We start from the raw sequence: 6709 nt of genomic DNA on the forward strand, positions 1-6709 counted from the left end.
CCTGACATACTAAATTGAACCATTGGCTGCCACTAAATGAAAATAGAGAGAACTCTGTTTTTTCTCTCACAAAATAATGAAAGTGCTTTTTCTTTTATGAACCATTGTTCCTCAGATCAAAGGCAGCCTAGGTTTTTTGCAGGCGGCTACTTCTAACTCTTTCAAGTCCTTCTTTTTTATCACATTTAATGAGTGAAATGACAAAGTCATTTCTATGAATATGAACCAGTTGAGCTGCTACTGGACTAATAGTTAGAAATGACCTAAAGAAGGATCAGCTGGGGGAAAATATACCTTGTGTGGCTTTTCAATATATGGCGTATACCAGCATTTGGTATATGACTATTTATGAAGCCCCTTTCATGTTCAATGGGTTCTAAAGATTTTTGTATGGCATATGGGCCTGGGCAACTGGTGACTCCTTAGTCAGGTGCCCCCCCCCCCCCCCCTCCCAGCACCAAGCCAGGGATAAGCCGCTGGGGGACCCCACCCTCAATCTCACTGATGGGGAGGAGGATCCCCCTGCAGCCAATCTGAGAAGTGGCCGCGGTGCTCCCGGAAGCAGCCGTGGCGCTCCCACTCCCTGTCCAGTGCTTGCGGGGGGGCACTGATGCACCCAGCTACCCCCGCTGCCCCTCACCTAAGCTGCAAGCACAGCTTGTCAGGGGGTGCGCTGGTGCTCTCAGAGGTTCACATACACCTCATATGCGTCGCCACTGTATATGGGTAAGGCAGTGCAAGATCCTCTTGCTTTTCTACCTGAATGGTTGGCAGACACAGCTTGAAGAGGCAAAGTCTGTCACTCAGGCCCCTGAGATGATATTTCCATCAAGCAACAGGTATAATTGCTTGATGAACACTGTTGCAACAAGTGATCTGTTTTATGTTCACAGGGAAGGCTATCCATCAGGAAAAAAGTGCCCTTGCTCTGCTAGCACTTCTCAGCAAGGGGAGCTGGAGAGCTGCTTGGTAGGGGCTGTCATCCTCCCCTTGCCTTCAACTATGCTACTAATGAGAAATGAACTCTAAGCTCACCGTGAGCTCTCCCTGGGTGAAGGAGCTTGTCCTCTGCCCCTTTTGCAGACTAGGAAAGACCTGTGGGAATGGTGGGGGGGTCGGAGACTCCTCTCATGTGCAGGTCAGTCAAGTGAAGCTGCTGAACAGCTCCTGAAAGAAGCAGCCTTGAAAGCTGGTTGGTGGAAGGAGGTGCTCTCATGACATCTTCTGCTGAGGCACCCTGGGGCGCAGAGTTCAGCGTAAGTCAGAGAATCCCCTTGCAGGAAGGGGCTGGGGACAGACTGGAGCATCTGGCCAAACACTGTCACCCTGTAAATAACATGCCACACTTATAAATTAAAATATGACACAAATAAACTGCCAAGATATTATCCATTTAACAAGTAACATCCTTGATGCTGGATCACCATTTTTGTAGCTTGTTATTGGGTGATACATTGTTTGTGTGGCAGTTTACAATTTATTGCTCCTGATGAAGAATGTTTTCTATTTGAAAGCTTGTCTAATCTTATGCCATAGTTGGTCCAATAAAAGATATCACCCTAAGAAATCCCTGTCTCTTGCGCCATTAACACATTAATTGCACTTTAAATGTAGCATCTGCTAGGGGCCTTATAGGATCAACATCTTTCATTGCACTAACCGTAATGTATCCTCTCTCACTGCTAGCTCCATATCTATTTCAGAATAAGGGTAAAAGTTCTTATCCTCCCTGATTTAGTCCACCCTGAAGTTTTTCCCGCATACCTGTATGAGTTGGCAGTGTCATGTTTTTCCCTGTCTCACCCCAGAGCTATATCAGCAAAATCCCTTGGGCATATGTATCATACAGGCAAAAATCCTTTGTCAAGCAGAAGGTAGGGTAATCTGCACCTTGCAGACTAACCAAAGCAAAGATGTTTAGCGTAAGATTTTGTGAACCCAAGCTCTGTTTGTCAGATGCCTTTTTTTTGTCAGCATAAGATGTTCCATTTGGGAACAATTTAAGCTCTTCTGGCAAAAGAAGCCTTAACTCTGCTTGGGCTTGTTTGTAGCTAGATTGTCTTCAAAGGGTTTGCCAAAGCTATAGCCTTCCCTCCTGCTTCCTACCTAATCTTTGTTCTCTGCAAGCCCAATGACATTTCTTCTGTGAAAAGTCAGAAGTAATTCTGTGCTACAAGGGAAAACTTGCTGGGTGAGTGCTTTGTTGAACTGGGGCTGTTGTCTAGTACCTTGTAGGACTGAGTCCTTAGCTTTCACTGCCCACTCTTCTAATTGAAGCTCTTTTCCTGTGTCTCCATAGGCATGAATTTTTGGCATCATAATTCTTGTCTGTCAAACCTCTTTGCTATCTACTAGGGGTGTGCGAAGCAGGCTCTATTTGATTCTGATTCGGTCTGAATCGGGGACAGTGATTTGATTAGTTTATTCTGCTTCCTGCCACTGATTCAATTCATCTGAATCTGAAGATTTGATGCTGATTTGGAGAATCAGTGATTCAGACACAGCTTTAAAAGTTTTTTCTACATACCTTGAGGTAGCAGTGTGGCTTGTGAACGTTGTGATGCCAGGGCGGATGGAGCATCCCGCAGGAGTCTGAGGGCCTCTTCATGTGCTCAGTGGTGAACCCAGAACTTCTGGTACACTTCCAGGTCTGCCAGGGAGCATGTGGGTGGGGGGGGCCCTCCCCCTGCCCCCCTGGCTTGGCAATTGGCCACAGGGGGACCCTGGGTACCTCCCCCTGACCCAGGAGGCACCAGTTGCTGAGCCAGGGGAGTGGTGGGGGGGAGGGGCCCAGGGCACTCCTCAGCGGACCTGGAAGTGGACCAAAAGTGCTTCGGGTCTTCCGGGTCTGCTGCTTAGCATGCTGGGGAGCCCCCCGTGCTTTTGTGGGATGCTCCATCCACCCCAGCATTGCGGCATTCACGAGCCACCTGCTACCTAGAGGTATGTAGGAAAAAACATTTAAAGCTGTCTCTATGTTTTAATCTCTGAATTGATTTGGAGGGTTCTGATTTGATTCAGAGAGATTAAAGGGTCCTCTGGTTCACTTCAGATTCAGAGATTCAGCCACCAAATTGGTCTGAATCTCCGCTGAATCGAATCAAATCGGGGACCAAAGCTTCACACAGCCCTACTATCTACATATTTTCTCACACTTGCTTTCCCCCCCCCACCCCAGTTCCTGTACTTCTATGCTGTACTCTCTTATTTGCTCCTTTGACCTATTTCAAACTGTGTTTAACAATACCAAGTCTTATAGAATTTTCTTACTCTTAAAGTCTAGGGACAGACATTCAAAAAGCCTGAGCCTGAATTGATTCAATCTTTGTTAGTTAGTTTGCCTAGGCTGAATGGGTTTGAAACCACACAGACATCCCCTCTGGACTGAAAAAACGCTGGCACATGCCTGCAGTGGCTCAGGTTAGAAGCTGAGGGGTGCTAGAGCAGCCCTCACTTCCTTTCCAAAGTCCTGAGCTGAAGGGGGTGTGGCCAGGCCCTGGCAGGATGCTCTGATTGGAGAGGCCCCTCCCCCCTTGATACCAGAGCATTTATCAGCTCTGTTATCAGCATTTAGTGCCCCATCAGAAAACCAAGCCTCTGTCATTAGTTCAAGCTCTTCTTAAACAACTTGTTCCTAGGAAGGAGGGGAGGGACATTACCAGCTACCTGTTGGTTAGCTCTAGAAAGACCTAAACTGACGTTGTCCTGTCTGCCTTATACAGACACCTCTCAGCATTAGCTAGCATACCACATGCTGGCTATGGCCCATGTTATGTGAGGGAGGGAAGGGGGATCCATGCTTGAGCTGCAAGTGGCTCAGGGGGCAGAGTGGGGAGGGACAGGGGAAGCCAAGCAGACACTGCTGTGCCTGCGAGTCTCTGTTGGAGCTCCAGCAAGGGAGAAGAGGGGAGGGGCCAGCCCAGCTTTCTGGAGCAGAGAGTCCTGCCTGGCCCAGAGAGCATGCTGGGATTCTGGAGGAACTTGAATTTAACTTAAGCCAGGAAAGGGGGCTGGGACAGATATTGCATAAACCAGTTTGACCCAAATCAGTTAAACTCGGTTGAATGTAGTATCAGACTTATCTCAGACTGGTTTCAGCCATTTTCAAACTGGTTTATGTGCACTGAATGTCTGTTTTGTTACAAGTTTTTAAACCAGTTTCTGATTGCACAAACTGGTTTATGCGTAATGTCTGTCCCTAGCCAAATGTCTGTCTTGTTTCTTTCAACCCCCCCCCCCCCCCCCGTTTTATCGATAATGTCCTTTTTCTTTCTTTTTGCCTCATTTGTAATGTAAATTGCATGGAACAGTGAGTGCCTTCCTCGGTCTCCTCCAGAATATCAGGAAAAGTTTAAAGCAACATAAGAGTGGGATCATGTCACCCTCGCTCACGGTGCAGGACACGAGATTCATGATACTCCAAGACTTCTGCACGTGCTTCTCTTCATGCACTGGGCATGTTCTCTACTCCATTCTGAGTACAGCTGTGTATGTGAGGATGCCTTCGTAGACCTGGGGTTTCATTTGTTTACTTTCCCATTGGGATTGCTACTAATCACCCTTGTGTGTTAATAAAGAAGTTGCAGCAGTCCAATAAAGGGTTTTCGGTGTTATTGTCACAACAAGCAACTAGAGCGCGCTTTCAGGATTTTAACTTTTTTTTAAACAATGCTAACGTCTTCTTCTGGGGCCAAGGTTGATATCACCAAGTCGATAACAATTTTTGTTCCTTCTTCTTTTCATTTCATTGTGCAGACTTAGATGTAGCTCATCAGCATGTGCACTCCTCACTGTCTAGAGATTTAGTTTTGACACTTTTTTGTACTTGTAATATTGAACATACATTGTGATTTAGCTTTGTTTAAAGGGCCAGTACAGTACACCTTGAAGTGGAATTCAAGGAATAGGTGACAAGTAGCTGATGATAAGTCACTACAGATTTCATAGTGCACTTCAAGCAGAAAGAAATTATTCAAAAACATTTATTCATTGTGCTGTCTTTGAGCCAAAAGGTACTTATTAACTAGGACATGCTGCAAGTTTTTGCTGTCAATAGCTGTCATACAAGATGCATTCATTCTCTTACAGGCAGTTATCCACAGGAATGTTAGGCCTATCACAACTCTAAGCTTGCATTATTGTGTGCGAAAACAAGTCAGGGCTCCCCATAAAATAACAAGCATCATATTTAATACTCATCGGTTTCATGACCCGATGATGCAAACGCCAAATTAAAAAGTTTAAGTCATTTTGCCTGTAATGGAAAGTAAATATTTTGTCAAAGCAGGATTCTGTCTCTCAGAATCGAATAGATGCACATGACAGAGAAAAGTTTTACCTTTTAAACCCTTCCAACATCCAGATCTAATTTACCAAAGCACCCTAGGGCTTGATTCTGGTTTTTATTTCAAAGTGGATTAAGATGAAAGCCTCGTGGAACAAGCTGTATATTATTTTTCCTTAATCATACTTTCCTGATCTGGTGAATTTTAATACTTGCAGCCATTGATCTGTGAGGTTGGAATCTGAAAATGCCTGTGCGCGTTGTCAAATTTCAGCTGACAGGGTCTTTGCAGCTTTCGTCTGAGTTTACATTCCAGCTTTTCTGAAATCTGATATCAGCTTTGATCAGAATTGGCTGGAAGCAAGTAAGTCAAATGAAAGGTGAAAAAGGGATTAACTTCTTCCCTACTATCTCTTTTCTCTGGGTGTTTCTGTATCATTTTAAGATTGGGGATTATTTTACCTTCCCCTGATACCATAGTGAGGGACAGAAAACATGCATATTTCCCTACCCCAATTGACTTTTACTTGCAATGTAGGAAAAGCCAGAGACTTACAAAAAATCAGCAGAATCTTTCCCTTTTCAGACGGTTCCTGCTAAATCAACCGAAACTGGGGATTAACCTATTTTAAAAGCACTTACCAGCAAGATAAAGGGAGGATTTAAGAAGGAAAGATCACCTTGAATCTTACAGGAAACAAGTTAGTGCCTAAAACATACATTTGGAGCAGTGGTAATAGAGCAAGTGAATGGCTGTGTCCTAAGACTGTCTGAAATGGTAGAAAGACAAGAATCTGTAAGCAGAATGTGGGAAATGGCAGGGTTCCTTAGGGATGGGAAAGGTCCTATTGTTTCCAGCCCCTTTAAAACTTCCACTGGGAAGGACCTGAATAGGAAGTATCTCTCAGATTTCAGCGTTTTATATGTTGGGCTGCCAATATCTATGACTTGGAAGAGAGTAAACTTGACTTCCTTTTAACGTTTATTTTATTGCCGCTGGTGTTAGATGGTCAGAGGTCACCTCTTCACTACTGCCTATGGCACTGTAATTGCGCTGCGTCTGCTTAAGCAGCAATGCCTAGTAGGGCTGTGCAAAGCTTTGGATGGGGTTTTGCTTTGGAGGAGATTTGGCCCAATTTGATGGCCGAATCTCCAAATCCGAATCGAATCAAGGGACCAGTTTAAAGGTCTGAATTGATTCAAAGCTGTCCGAATCATTGGAAAAGATATAGAGAGCTTTGATTCAGGCAGTCTCCAGTGGCTCAGACTGGAGCTGGTAAGTACTGGGGGTGGGGGAGGGGACTATGGGGGGCCCCCTGCCAGCCCGCCCCATGGCTGCCCCCCATCCCCAGCTCCCATTGCCTTAAAGAAAAGCCCTGGTGCTCACCAGGTGCTGCTGGGGGGGGTGATCCCTGCTGCCCCCCA

This window comes from Alligator sinensis, unplaced genomic scaffold, assembly GCF_000455745.1.
Source record: "Alligator sinensis unplaced genomic scaffold, ASM45574v1 scaffold157_1, whole genome shotgun sequence".
Lineage (NCBI taxonomy): Eukaryota > Metazoa > Chordata > Crocodylia > Alligatoridae > Alligator > Alligator sinensis.